This window comes from Scylla paramamosain, chromosome 2 (genome assembly GCF_035594125.1).
Source record: "Scylla paramamosain isolate STU-SP2022 chromosome 2, ASM3559412v1, whole genome shotgun sequence".
NCBI classification, from domain to species: Eukaryota; Metazoa; Arthropoda; class Malacostraca; order Decapoda; family Portunidae; genus Scylla; species Scylla paramamosain.
Genome location: NC_087152.1, coordinates 7,549,387 through 7,565,000, shown reverse-complemented (window position 1 = coordinate 7,565,000; position 15,614 = coordinate 7,549,387). Strand labels below are relative to the sequence as shown.

At 41.5% G+C, this 15,614-nt stretch overlaps 1 protein-coding gene across 3 annotated transcripts in view; it reads right to left on the bottom strand.

The window, feature by feature from the left end:
* The window catches only part of LOC135109491 (FMRFamide receptor-like), a 217,823-nt gene extending 202,453 nt beyond the window's left edge, over positions 1 to 15,370 (bottom strand). For 2 of the 3 annotated variants that reach the window (XM_064020872.1, XM_064020879.1), the window contains exon 1: positions 15,245 to 15,370. The gene's annotated coding sequence lies outside the window, so the exon portion shown is untranslated. Of the gene's footprint in view, positions 1 to 15,236 lie in introns of all 3 variants that reach the window. The other variant, XM_064020887.1, reaches the window with a different exon arrangement.
* Between the last annotated feature and the right edge of the window lie 244 nt (positions 15,371 to 15,614).

The following is a 15,614-nucleotide window of genomic DNA, read 5'->3' as shown; positions in this document are numbered from 1 at the left end:
CAGTAGAAGTCATTGGCAGGCTCTAGAACAAGTTATTAATAGGACTTTCAATGTTGCCTTCATGACTCTTCTGACATTTTAACAAAAATTCTGCAGCACCATGAAAACATCAATAACATTCGGACAAATCAACCCTGTAGCTACTGAAACTTTTCCTAATGATAGAACAAAGCGCTTATGAATACGATTCCTAGTAGGTTTCCAGTCTAAATGATTTCCAATACGTTAGAGAAAAACAGCTTGACGTTTCACACACTTCCAGTCAACACGAGCCGAATGGAAAACAAAAGGTTTTTGCATCTTATAGGGGAAAAAATCTGAGAGTATTTGTCTTCGATGTGTAGCGATTGGAAAACAAATAATATCAAAAGGAAAACTGACACTGTTTAGGGATAGTGGTGGTGGTGGTGGTGGTGGTCGTGGGTGGTGGGACTGGTGGTAGTGGTGGTAGTGATAGTGGTAGTAGTAGTAGTAGTAGTAGTAGTAGTAGTTGCTGTTATTGTTGTTGTAGAAATAGAAGTAGCAGAAGTAGTGGCAATAATAATAAAAGAAGCAATAACAACATCTCTATAACTACCCTTCCCTACTTCTACATCACCGCGATAAAGAAATAATGACTTTCTCGAAGAAGGTCCCTTGTAGACACACACACACACACACACACATATACACACACACACACACACACACAGTCCATATGTATATAATGAAAAAAAAAAAACATACATCACACCCACACACACACACACACACACACACACACACACACACACACACACACACACACACACACACACACACACAAAATACAGCATCACATATTACCGTATTTTTACCACCACAAACACGCCGTTAGACCTAAACACATTGATTTATATTCCCACCACCACCACCACCACCATCACAATTTTATCACCGCGACACCACCACCACCACGGCCACGAATAAAAAACAACTCAGTATTCATAACCTCATAAAAACGCTGCCTCGCTCTTTTAAACATTATCATTTTTCCCTCACTCCAGGTAGCCGGAAGAGGGTGTATGGGGCCTGGGAGGAGGACGGGACAGGAGAGAGGGAGAGGGGAAAAAGAGAAAGAGGGAGAAAGAGAGATGGTTCCTGCCCTAAATGCTTCTTAATCTGGGTCTAAGCGGGTCGTTAGGGGCCGATAACAAGGTGACTAGTGGTCCCGGCGAGGGTGTGGGATAAGAAATGGTGAAAGGAAAAATTGGTCAAGGGAAAGAGATGGAGGGAGAGTGGGGAGGAGTGGGGGAAGATGTAAAGAGAGACGTATTTTTAAATTGTTCCGTTTCTTACCGTAGCGATTTTCATTGGCTACAGAGACAGTTAGTCAGGCTATGATGGCTATTTTTCCTAACTAAACTATCACTGGAATCATGAAAACACCCTTGAAAACTGTGGTAAATTCCATGAGACCCTAATAAAAAAGTAATTAAGGTAAGATAGCGAACTGTTTAAGATTACTCTCTCTCTCTCTCTCTCTCTCTCTCTCTCTCTCTCTCTCTCTCTCTCTCTCTCTCTCTCTCTCTCTCTCTCTCTCTCTCTCTCTCTCTCTCTCTCTCTCTCTCTCTCTCTCTCTCTCTCTCTGTCTTACGAACGCCTGGGGAATTAAAATGCATTATTCTCCACTCCTGTGCGTTTTCCTCATTTTCTTCTTCCTTCGCTCCTAAATCGAATAAAATCAATCAGTCTATCAGTCAATCCTTATTTTCCCTTTAGACACGCAGGGGACGCAGAGAGAGAGAGAGAGAGAGAGAGAGAGAGAGAGAGAGAGAGAGAGAGAGAGAGAGAGAGAGAGAGAGAGAGAAAGATGTCTTTGAGCTGTCGATTGAGAACTATCTAGCTAATGAGCTAACCATCACTGAAAACAACAACAACAATCAAAAACAACACCACCACCACCACCACCACCACCACCACAGCCACCGCCACTACACACAAAAAAAGCACACCAATAAATTCCCTAGAAGCTTAAAACTCCAAGAACAGAAACAATTGAAATCACTGAAACAAGAAACCAATTCCTCACGCTTTATGACACCCATGGTACAGCTTCCCTCCGTGGTTAACCTTATGGCCTCCCCTGGACTCCTGACACACGTCCAGGACCCCCATAAAAGGCGACCATAAGGGACACGCTGGCCTCAGAACCTGAAAAATTTCACTTAAGTTACGAGAATGGCGGGCGGCGTCTTACTGTCCCTTCAAGCGCTCCGTGTCACGACGCCAGTAAGGTTCTGAATCTCTCTCGTCTCAGTGTTCGTATATAAATAAAGGTTTCTTGTCACACGCAGTTCATGAATGCTAGAGATGGTTCTTACATTGATGGATTTTCAATAAGGTAATTAGACGCTTTTGTATTTTTTTTTTTTTTATACATGGGAGACAGACCAACGACTACAGCAATCTCACGGGAGGAAGGGGCGGGTAAGGCAGCCTGTTCATTATCTCTCCCAGGAAAGAAGAAGGAGGGATTCACATCACAGAAATCATAGCTGCGTAAAAATTTCAATTAATTCAGCCCTCTTGCCTGATATGATTTAGTGCAAACCTCAATCAATATATTTTCAATTGATGTCTTGTAAGCTTCCTAGGAGAATGTTATTTAAGCACTCAATTTGTATGTATTAAGACAAATGTTGGTTATGGTCACACTAACTTTAATCTCTGTTGGTAAAATGGTTAGCATGTGACAATGATAATACTTGTGTTTTTTTTTTTTAGCAACTGTTATTGATATTATAATTTTGCATTCGTCTCATTCCAAGAAGAAATCAAATGAGTTTCATGTGGCAAAGGCAGTTATGGCAAAGCAACAGCACCACCACCACCACCACCACCACCACCTCCACCACCACCACCACCACCACCACCACTACCACCAAGAACGAGAGAAATGAATGCGTGGCACCATAGACTACATATATGTGTGTGTGGGTGTGTGGCCAGCCTGCCTGCCCGACCTGCCTCTCCCTGCAGTAAATTCTAGACTGGCCTGCCCTCTGCCTGCCTGCCTGCCTGCCTACCTCAATCTGACCTTCTTCTTTCATGTAAGAGAACGTTGGTGCAGTTCGGGTGCATGAAGGGTGTTGGACTTAGCCGAAATTTAGCCTTAAAAGTTGGTATCCCAGGCTAACACCCCCCTTGTCCCGACGGCCCAGTTCTGCGCATGCGCACTAAAGTCTTATGACGTCACTGTGTTGCCAGGCAACGGAGACGCTTCTTTGATTGTCACTCTTTACGATCTTGAGTTCTTCCTTTTGATAATTATGGCTCTGAGACCGCTGGCTGAACTTAGAAAGCTGTCACAGCATCAACTGAACACAATTCGTAAGGAAGATTTGATACAGAGTATACTGTCAGCACCAGAATCTGATGATGCAAACCTGGCAGTAGTGACACAGTTGACAGCACTGATCGCCGAAGTTGCAGACATAAAAAAGGCTCTCAAATCTCCAGATAGCCCCATTAATCGGCAAGTACGAGAATTACAAGACCAAGTGACTAAGCAGCAGGAGGTCATTGCAAGACAGCAGAGATTCCTAGAGGATATAGACCGGAAAGCAAGGGAATGCAACCTTGTATTACTCGGCATTCCTGAAGATCAGGAAAGTCTGGAAGGCGCTACTACTGATGGTGCAAAAATCCAGAAAGTGTGGACAGCGATTGGCTCGTCAGTGGGCGTAAGGACTTCACGACGTCTGGGACGAGCGGGAGGGCGGCGCCGACCCGTTCTGGTCACAGTGGCTTCTCGAGAGGACCGTGACGCCGTGCTGGAACGAGCAAAACACCTGAAAGACGCCGGTGAGACATTCAAGCGGATTTTTGTAAAGAAAGATACGCATCCAGCAGTAAGGGAAGAGTGGAAGCGATTAAAAGACGCAGAGAAAAAACAGAGAAAGAAAAACCCGAGAATGCTGGTTGTAACATCTACATCAATTACAAGGAACGTCAATTGTATAGAGACAGAGAAGTGATCGACAGATTTAGCTTGATGTCTTTTTAGAAAGACCACAGCGACAAGGTGAGAAATATGTCAAAATTATGGCATGGAATATTAATGCAGTAAAAACTAAGTTGGAAAAATCACATGTGCAGACACTCCTGTTGGATTATGATATTATCAGCTTAAGTGAGACGAAAACACCACTGAATGTAAACTTGCCTGGATATGTAACTTTTAGACGTGTGAACAGTGTTTCTTCCCATCGAGGAGGAGTGGTTGTCATGGTGAAGAATTACTTAGCAAATCACGTAACTAGCATTGATTATAGTACTAATGATCAGATATGGCTGAAGCTCCGATGTGTTCCTTATGTAATTTTTGGCTTTTGTTATATTCCGCCATATGATTCTGAGTATTTTACACAGCAGTCGTTTGCAGCCATTCAAGAGAGGGTCAGTGATAGTGACTGTCAGTACTTACTAATGGGAGATCTGAACTGTAAGTTTGGTAAATATGTTCGTGAGCTACCCGCCTTAAGTGAAATGCCGAATGCTCACTCCTACGAGTACCCTGTTGTTTCGGACTGTGTGAACAACCCTAACGAGAATGCGTACGTGTTATCCTCAATATGTATAGACAACAAGTTACTGGTTGTAAATAATCTAAAAACACCAACTAACTATTTCAAAAGTGGGAAAACATATCGCAAAGGTGAAAATTGGATTTCGGAACTCGATGTTTGCTTGGTGTCATGTGAAGCTATCAGTAACGTTAAGTCCTTTCGTGTACATAATGTGGAAAGCTTGCCATCGGATCATGCTCCAATCAGCATAGATGTTAAAGTTCCACCTATTAGTATAGACTGTTTGTACAAGAGAGCTTGTTATCTTGGTGGTCATGCGTCACTAATCAGTAGTGAGGAGCGTGATCCACTGGTGCGCAGACCCGTAAAGTTTTCTCACGTTAGTCATGATACATTTCTTGTAAATGTGAATAGTCTTGATGTATCTAATTATGAAAATGTAAATGATGTAAACAACTTTGCCCAAAATATTTCTGATGTCTTGTATGAGTGTGCGAGAAGCAGCCGTGTAGTGAGGGATGAGGGTCGAGTCAGTACTCAGAGTGACAGCAGCCTGGCCCGCTGGGACAGGCTGCTTCTAGACAGGGATGATAGAAGAGTGTGGCAGGCCATTAATTGGAAAGGTTGTTTGCAGGAGGATACCCGTACAGGTGTCAGGCCTACTGATAAAGAATTTAAGAATTTCTATGAAGAATTAATGGGTGCTGCCAGAAATAATATCACTGAAGAATACAGGGACTCGTCGGTTTCGATTCCTGTTTTAGATGATCCGATCACCCTTGGCGAGGTCAGTACTCAGGTTAATAACATTAAAGCGGACAAAGCTTGTGGTCCGGACGGTATTGCACCTGGAGTTTTGAAGTTGTTACCTCTTCACTGGCTAATGCTCATCGTATCACTGTTTAATATGGTTTTTACTACAGCACAGTATCCTGTATCTTGGACTAGGGCTAAAGTTTTCACCATACACAAAAAAGGTGACCAGAGAGACGCAAGAAACTATAGAGGCATTAGTATAATAAACAGCATTTCCAAATTATTTGATATGGTGTTGTGTTCGAGGTTAGAACGTTGGTTCACGCCGTATCGGGAACAAGCGGGGGCACAAAGAGGACGCGGTTGTCTAGAGCACGTTGTGACGTTGCGTATTTTAACTGATTTAGCCAGAAAGAAGAAAAAGAAATTATTTGTTACTTTTATTGATTTTAGCCAAGCATACGATTTGGTGCCAAGGCATATTTTAATACGAATTTTGAAACGTTTAGGTTGTGGAGTGGTGATGTTGGGTGTTATTGGAGCCATGTATAGTGTGACCGAGAGTGTCATTGGTACCGCAGTTTTCGCTACCACCCTGGGAGTTCGCCAAGGCTCTCCAACATCCTGCCTACTTTTTTTGTAATTTATGTTAATGATTTGATTAAATTAGTGAAAGAAAACTGTGAGGATGACAGCTTTTTAAAATGGTTACACGTCCTGATACTCATGGATGACACCGTGCTGCTGTCAACATCGCGTGATAGAATGATTAGGAAGCTTTCGCTCACGAAACGATTTTGTGAGGAGTACGGAATGAAGGTGAACGCATCTAAGACGAAATTCTTTGTGATACACGGCACTCCAGAGGACAACGAGTCTCTACATATTGACGGGTTAGTGGTTGAACGGTGCACCCGCTATATATATCTGGGCTCCCCTTTCACAGCTGATGGATCGGTCTCAGCATCAGTCAGGGCTCATGCCGATTCTAAGATGGGTCACGTTATGAAATTTATTTCATTTTTAAAAAAGAATAATGATATTCCTTTTCAAATAAAAAAACGCGTTTTTGATGCTTGTTTAATGTCCGCTATTCTATACGGCTGTGAGTCCTGGCTGAATGCGGATCTAAGGCCAGTTATAAAACTCTACAATTGGTCACTTAAATGCTTACTAGACGTGAGACTTACAACGTGTAATGATGTTTGCTACCTGGAGACTGGTTATCCACCTCTACAGGCATTAGTTAGGAGCAGGCAGAGACACTTCTTTTCTAAGATGTGGAAGGAGAGACAGAGAATGCAGGATGACCCACTTGCACTGTCCTTAAAGATTTCCATGAATCATGATTACCAGACTCGAGCTTATATAGACAACTTGTTACATGTTGTACACGATGACATAGAAGAGGGAGTCAGGGAGTTAAAAGTTGGTATCTTACACTCAACTTCATCAAAGCGTATAACGTATAAAGAAATCAACCCCGACCTTTCTGTTCACTCAGTATATAAAGGAAAGACACATGTAAATGAACACCATCGAGCTGCGTTCACGAGGTTCCGTGTGTCCGCCCATTCCCTCGCAGTAGAGGTGGGAAGGTGGAACAGAAGGGGTCGGGGAAGATTGCCATTAGAAGAAAGACTTTGTCCATGTGGTGAAATACAAACAGAACCACATGTAACACAACACTGCATCCTCACCGAACATCTGAGAGAAATGTATAACTTTGCTAATATTCAAGACCTATTCTCAGATAAATATGATAATAATGAAAGATGTTGTATAATATATAAAATTTTGGATGTATTTAAGACCTAATATAGTTCGTTGTTGTTGTTTTGTAAGAAATATTGATAGTTGCTTTTATCATTATTGTTTTTAGTTCGTTGTATAATATATAAATTTCATGATGTGTTTATAACCCTTTTATAGTATGTTGATTTTCTGAGGAAATGTTGGTAGTTTGTTTTGATTACCATTGTTTTGAGTTCTTTTTTAGCTATTACTTTTTATGTTCAATTTGTGTCTTTTATTGAAGGATGTCTTTATTGCACGCGTTTGTAATAGTGTCTTTTGATATTGCCTATGGTCTCTTTCTTATATATTCTTCTAAATAATCCTTTTAAGTTTTGTTTGTTATTGTAAATTTTTTTTTTTTTTTTTTTTTTTTTTTATCGTGTTAGTTGTATTAGATTTCATCTTTAATATTGTTTAAGATTTGAGATCAGTGTACGTTTTACAGTTTTATCTACATTAGTTTAATGCTTCTGTTTTAGTTTTTAGTTCTAATTTTAGTTTTCTTTTACTATCAGTTATTTTTATGGACTACAGTGGTTGTGAATTGTCTTAAAAATTAATATTTATTAATCAGATTTCTATTTGTACATTGTTGCTGTGGTCAATAAACATATAATAATAATAATACGAGTATAAATGAAGAGACCAAGAGCTAATAGTGGGATCTGGAACAAGCAGGGTGACAAACACGGCAATATCCGCGTAATGAACCCTTTACCGCCCACACGATCCGCCTACACTAACAAGCACGAGGAGGAGAAGGAAGAGGAGGAGGAGGAGGAGGAGGAGGAGGAGGATGAGGAGGAGGAGGAGGAGGAGGAGGAGGAGGAGGAGGAGGAGGAGGAGGAGGAGGAGGAGGAGGAGGAGGAGAAGGAGGAGGAAGATGAAGGAGGAGGAAGAGGAGAAAGAGGGGGAGGAGGAGGAGGAAGATGAAGGAGAAGGAGGAGGAAGATGAAGGAGGAGGAGAAGGAGGAGGAGGAGCTCATTAATATATCCTATGGTGCTTGACAAATGTGACTCCTGCTTCATCTCCTCTCACCACCAGAGACACCCTTTTATCATACGCTGATTTTAAGAATACACCAGCGCTTTAATTAACGTAAGATTACATAACACACCTTTGTTTCGGGATCAGCCTTCTGTTGACTACTTAGCCTTTTGTCGTTCACTTATTATGTTTTATTTATCTATTTTTTTTACGGTCTCGAGCTCAAACACAATGGTCTTTAATGATCTCGACCATGACGTTGTTAAGAAGCTGAGCCGCCTAACTATACGTAACATGTTGCTACTATTTCTTTATACTCGAGAGAAGATGTTTCGGTCCAATATAATTAAGGTCATGATTATATAAAAGTATTCAAACGCGCTGCCTTCTAATGAGTAAGATCGAGTAGTAGTAAAAACATAAAAAAAATAAAAAAATAAGATAATCCCTTATCACTTGGCACACACACACACACACACACACACACACACACACACACACACACACACACACACACACACACACACACACACACACATACACACACACACACGAAACCCCACTCATCAGCAGGTTAGATATGCAGTGACACCAAATAATAAACATAAACAGAAATATGTTTGGTGTCAATGCCAATACTAGTAGTGATTCTTGAGGTGTTGATCTTAAACCTAAATACACACTAATGCATTTACTTAAACGTTTGTGGGAATGTCGAGAATTAATCGAGAGAGTAACAATAATAAGAAGAACAAGAACAAGAACAAGAAGAACAAGAAGAACAAGAAGAACAAGAACAAGAACAAGAAGAAGAAGAAGAAGAAGAAGATGATGATAATGATGATGATAATGATGATGATAATGATGATAATGTTGATAATGATGATGATAATGATGATAATGATGATGATAATGATGATAATGATGATGATGATGATGATGGTGATGATGACGATAGAGATGATGATAATGAATAAACAGAACAAGCAGCGTGAGAGAGAGAGAGAGAGAGAGAGAGAGAGAGAGAGAGAGAGAGAGAGAGAGAGAGAGAGGTAGGGTAGGGAATGGGATGTAGCGACTCAGCGGCCCACACGCCAAAACGGCCCAACAAGGATATTTTTGGCAGTGCTCTCTCTCTCTCTCTCTCTCTCTCTCTCTCTCTCTCTCTCTCTCTCTCTCTCTCTCTCTCTCTGAATTGACACAGGCAGAAGAGAAACAAGAACCGAAAATAAAAGCAAGCATAAACTAATTAAATGGGCACACACACACACACACACACACACACACACACACACACACACACACACATATGGTTTAAAAGCGACTACGTTTTGTACTGACAAACAAAATTTATTAACCATTCATCGTGTAGGGAACAAATTAACTTAGTGACCGCAGCACGTATACGTGATTGACTTCTGTGACATCTCTCTCTCTCTCTCTCTCTCTCTCTCTCTCTCTCTCTCTCTCTCTCTCTCTCTCTCTCTCTCTCTCTCTCTCTCTCTCTCTCTCTCTCTCTCTCTCTCTCTCTCTCTCTCTCTCTCTCTCTCTCTCTCTATCTATCTATCTACCTATCTATCTATTTATCTATCTATCTATCTATTTATCTATCTATCTATCTATTTATCTATCTATCTATCTATCTATCTATCTATTTCTATCAATCCATCTATTCAAATTCAAATAGGTTTATTGCCATGTGATTTTTCTCAAAGTAATGCAATATGCACTTTGTAAATTGAAAAAGCTTTACTCTCTATTTCTATATTTATCTTTCTATCTATCTGTAGTAATGACTGATCGAGAGTATTTCTTTTTCGGAAAATTTGTGAGAGCAGTTTCACTGATAAAATTATTTCCTCTGACTGCGTGGAAAATCGAAGTGAGTGGCTCTCTCTCTCTCTCTCTCTCTCTCTCTCTCTCTCTCTCTCTCTCTCTCTCTCTCTCTCTCTCCATGGGAAAGAAGACACTCTGCACCAGGCACGAAGTCTTGAATTTACTGCAGAAAGTCAGTTTCCTTCGCTCCCTGAAGAAGTTAAAAAGATTCAATCATTATTTTTATTTCATCATTGCTATCATTATTTCATCATTATTTTTAATTGTTAGATACACTTTTAACTCATCATTTATTATTTTTTCTTTATTATAGTGGCCATGGTCTTTCTATTTTCCCTTTCCTTTAAGTCTGAGCCGTGATATTCAAATTTGTATTTCCTTCTGATGCGACCTTTGATATTTGGTCCCGTGACAATGTGTTCTTTATACTTCATCAATCATCACCTCTCTCTCTCTCTCTCTCTCTCTCTCTCTCTCTCTCTCTCTCTCTCTCTCTCTCTCTCTCTCTCTCTCTCTCTCTCTCTCTCTCTCTCTCTCTCTCTCTCTCTCTCTCTCTCTCTCTCTCTTTCTGTTTCGCAAAGATAGTATTGTATTATATTCTAAATGTAAATAAGGTATTGATTTTATTGATCCCGTTTTCCTTAACCACGAGGAAAATCTCACATGCATCATTCATGACGGAAAACATGAGTCGTGAACTTGGCGATCCGACACACACACACACACACACACACACACACACACACATATACGTACGCCTTTCTGTACAGCCTTTCGTAATATGATAACATATAGCAACCTAATTCATCGCTTGGGAAATCAAACATCCAGCCTAGACGACGTGAACCCCAGCAGGTGACACATCCATCTTACACAACACCCTCTAGCAGCGACAGAACTATTCCACGGGGCACTGCAAACATTTCCAGGTCGCCAGCCGTTGCTTTACCTTGCTAGTTTCTGTAGAGGGTGAAGGGTAGGCATCCAGATATACAACCTCCCAGAAATTATACTTCTTTTGCGATTATTATTAATATGCGTTATTCCTTTTTTCTTACTATCTTTGTCTTACTATCCTTGTCTTACGAGCTTTGTCTTCCTAGCGACTGTAGATGACGAAGGATACATAGGCGAACGTTCAGGTACATGGTAATCTTCCAAAAATATATGATTTGATGACGACAATGTGAAAATTTATTAGCCACAAACGACTGAAATACAAAATATATGCCTGTTTACTTACAAATGTACCTATCTATCTGCACACACACACACATACACACACACACATACGCACACAAACACACTAACATACATGAACTCATTCCACTTAATTCAATATGATTTCTCTCATGAATCAGAACAATAAGGGCACGTGTATATGGTGTCTGGAAAAAAAAAGATTCATAAGAGATAAGAGATTCAATATTCTTTACCATACAGGCATTCCTTTGTATGAGCGACAAACAACCTCAACACAAGACTGGAAACTTAAGAATTGATAACAGCAACAACAGGATCAACAACAACAAGGACACACACACACACACACACACACACACACACACACACACACACACACACACACACACACACACACACACACACACACACACACACACACACACACACACACACACACACACACACACACACACACACACACATACACACAAGGAGCTTCACACGAAACATGATAGGGGAAGCCAAACACACTCACAAGGCGGGGTTCTTAGGCGAGTAGTTTTAGTTATTACCACTAACGCAGTAAAAGCATCAAAAAGTTTGCATGATTTTAGTAACAACACTGCACAAGTCTGGCTTCAAACGGACGAGCAACGAAAAAAAATAAATAAATAAGCAAAATAAATGAATAAATAAATAGGGAAGTATCTGTGAAACCAAAATGCAACGGAAATCCTCTTGCGTTGAAGGTAAATCACACAAATGCACACAAATTTTATGCTGATCAGTAGGGAAAAAAATGTGGAAGCAGAAAAAAAAAATGTATAAAACCGAAATATAGCGAGTCATCCCTCAACATGAAAGTTAAAATACACGCATACACAAAAATTTTATGCTTATAGGTGGGGGAAAACAAAAATGTGGTTTATATATAATTACTCGTGCAATTACCGCCAAACCACAGAATAACCAGTCGGGAAATGGCCATCTAGTGTATTTCCATGATTAATCCTATCACCAGTAATTGCACAGAATGGGTGACATTTCCGTGCACAAATTATACGGCTCATGTTACTGTTGGTGTACAGATTGCACTGCTGGCCTTGCACTGCATTTAAAGGTACAGTTGTTGTTGGGTTGATGGTCTATTTACAGTTACAGAGAGAGAGAGAGAGAGAGAGAGAGAGAGAGAGAGAGAGAGAGAGAGAGAGAGAGAGAGAGAGAGAGAGAGAGAGAGAGAGAGAGTGTGTGTGTGTGTGTGTGTGTGTGTGTGTGTGTGTGTGTGTGTGTGTGTGCACAGAACAACAACGACATCAATAACAACAACAACAACAACAACAACAACAACAACAACAACAACAACAACAACAACAACAACAACAACAACAGCAACAACAACAACAACAAGATGAAGAAGAAGGAGAGGAGGAGGAGGAGGAGGAGGAGGAGGAGGACAGCACGCGTCACCTCACAGTACTAATGAGCCCCGGAGTAGAATTCCCTGCCAGGTCTCAACAACCAGACTCACACACACCCCCTTCGACCCCCGGCAACCTTCTGTCACTAATGACACTCCATACCCCCTCATAGTTGGCGCCCTTTACAACACCGGCGCCATCTTCGAGTACTTTCCCTCCCCTCTGTTCCCCCTTTCCCTTCCTCTCCCCTTCGCTCCCTTTCCCAGTCCCTTCACTCTCACCGCCTTAAAGTGTCGGGATAAACAGCCAGCAACAAGGTGAAACTAAAGCATCCAGCCTCTCTGGGTACATTGATTTACATGTGAAGTGTCCCGCGCACTGTATGCTCCTCCCAGGTTAATTTCCTCCCACGAACATTAACAGCAGATGATCCTAAAAAAGTTTCCTAGGGATAAATTATGTTAGGTTAAGTTAGGTTAGACTGTGGGCGATTCATCACGAGATATTGTTCTGGGTGAGCTCCTCAGTGAAATTTTTGTGTGGAATTTGCTTGGCACGAGTTTGCATGAGGAAAGAAAACAGGAAAAGACAATCTACATAAGGCGAGACGAAGCGGTTACTGACCTACACAAGATAAATCTAACGCAACCGAACTAACTAACCTACATCAAGCACAAGGACCTACACAAGGCATTTACTGACCTACACAAGATCATTTGACCAAAGCAAACCTAACTTAACCTACATAAGACACAACGACTATTCATGATAAAACTGACCCAACCGAACCTAACCTGACCAATATAAGTCACAACGACCTACACTAGGCATTTACAGACCTACACCTACACACACACATACACAGGAGAGAAGCATCCTTTCTCCACTATATAAACGCCCTCAGTGACTTACTAATAAAACCCACACTTACATCTTGCACTCACAAACATACATATCCTCACACCCCCAATATCTCGGTATCAAATCATTTCCCCCTGGTAAGAACTACGCAGTCTGTTATAACATTTCAGTACATTATCTGGACCATAAATCATTTCTGAGAGCTGAAGTGTTTGATGTGCGGTCAGTGGATGTTTTACTGGCCAAGGGTTAGAAATTCACGATAGCACTTGAGTTATCTGACGGCCAATGTATGAAGGGCATGGCGGTGCGTGAGTCTGCAAAAGGCTCCCTATAATGTGACGGAATCATGCACGAAGCCTCGAGCCTATTTGAGTCCCGCATTAAATCACTGAATGTTCTTGCTGCATCATTGGAGATCCTTCGCAATGCGGATATATCACTGTAATTGTATAAGCGTGTTATCCTAGCTGTCCACGGTGGAATATCATTGTGATCGTAACGACATTTTCTTATCTGTCTCGGTTTACGGATGGATGAACTAAGCACTTCACATGTCCATTAATCTTGCTACACACACAGAAACGACACTACTACAACTAAGAGTACCACTACCTCCATTACCACCACCGCCACCAACACCACCACCATCACTACTGCAGTAATTCGTAACACTCCACAAGCATTTTCTTTAATATACAGTCAGGGCCACACTTAGCAAGGGCTGTCAGTGGAGCATGTTGGTGTAAACACTCCTTATCAGATGAGCTACCTCTGCTTACACATACGTGCCCAACTCGCATGTCCGTTCCCCTTGAAATGATCGCCCGCTAATGCTGTCAGCTCCGATGTTAAGTATGTATGTTTGATGTTACTCTTCTCGTCACCAGTATGAAAGAGGGGTATTGACTCTGAAATATTACTACTACTACCACTACTACTACTACTACTACTACTACTACTACTACTACTATTATTATTATTATTCTTACTACTACTACTACTACTACTACTACTACTACTACTACTACTACTACTACTACTATCATTATTATTATTATTATTATTATTATTATTATTATTATTATTATGACCACCATCACCCTCATTATTATTCCCATCAAACACCCTTGTCTTTGTCCTCGCTCCTCGCCCTTCACCTCTGCTCTCTCCCTCCTTCAGCCTTCAGTACTTAACGGAAAAATAACCATCCCGTGCTTCATGTAATAATACCGTCTTACACGCACCCTCAGCGACACGAGAGAGGGTCTTCCGCCCTTTCCCTTCATCTCAAATACTTTCTCGTTCAGCACTTTAAGTTTTACACATTCAATCATTATTATCATTGCTCCCACTATTGTTGTTATGAGTGAACTGTAATCTTTTATTGTTCTTACCGTAGTTGTTATGGGCGTGTAGATGCAGACAGACAGGCAGACAGGCAGACAGACAGACAAGCAGACGCCCACGCGCCCACACACATACACACACACTCTCTCTCTCTCTCTCTCTCTCTCTCTCTCTCTCTCTCTCTCTCTCTCTACAAAAAGAAACTACACAACACAAGAGGAGACAGAGATATACAGAGAGAAAGACAGTTTTTTTTTTCAAATAGGGCAGCAGCAGATCAGTGGACTGTTTTAACAGGAGATGATAATATTATGAGCAAACATCTGACATACTAAACATTAAATAGAAAAATGTGATAACTTTATATAGAGAAGAGATGCACCACGAGCTTGCTTTAATCTAATACAAAACATAAACAGATAAAAACCTATCTACCCACACACACACACACACACACACACACACACACACACACACACACCATCCTACAAATACAAACCCACCAGAACTGAGGAATCGCAGCAGCAGCAGTCTCCAGGGAACACCGACTCACACAGACACACGCACACACACACTGGGGAGAGGCCGCGAGGGTGCCAACTGAACACACTCTGCACTAGACACTGACTGGCCTCTAGGTGCCTGCGTGGGGTGTGGTGAGAGAGGGAGGGGGCAACGGGAGGGCAAGGGTGGGTGGAAAGTGGTTGGGCGAGGGCAGCGAGGAGAAAATACGGTGGGAGAGAGAGTAAAGAGAGGGAGGAAGAGGGGAAGAAAAACAGGGGAAGGGATGAAGAAGAGAAGGGAGACAGAGAAGGGAAGACGAAATAGGCAAAAGAGGGGCATGGAAGCTTACTGTGGTGACAGGGAGATTTA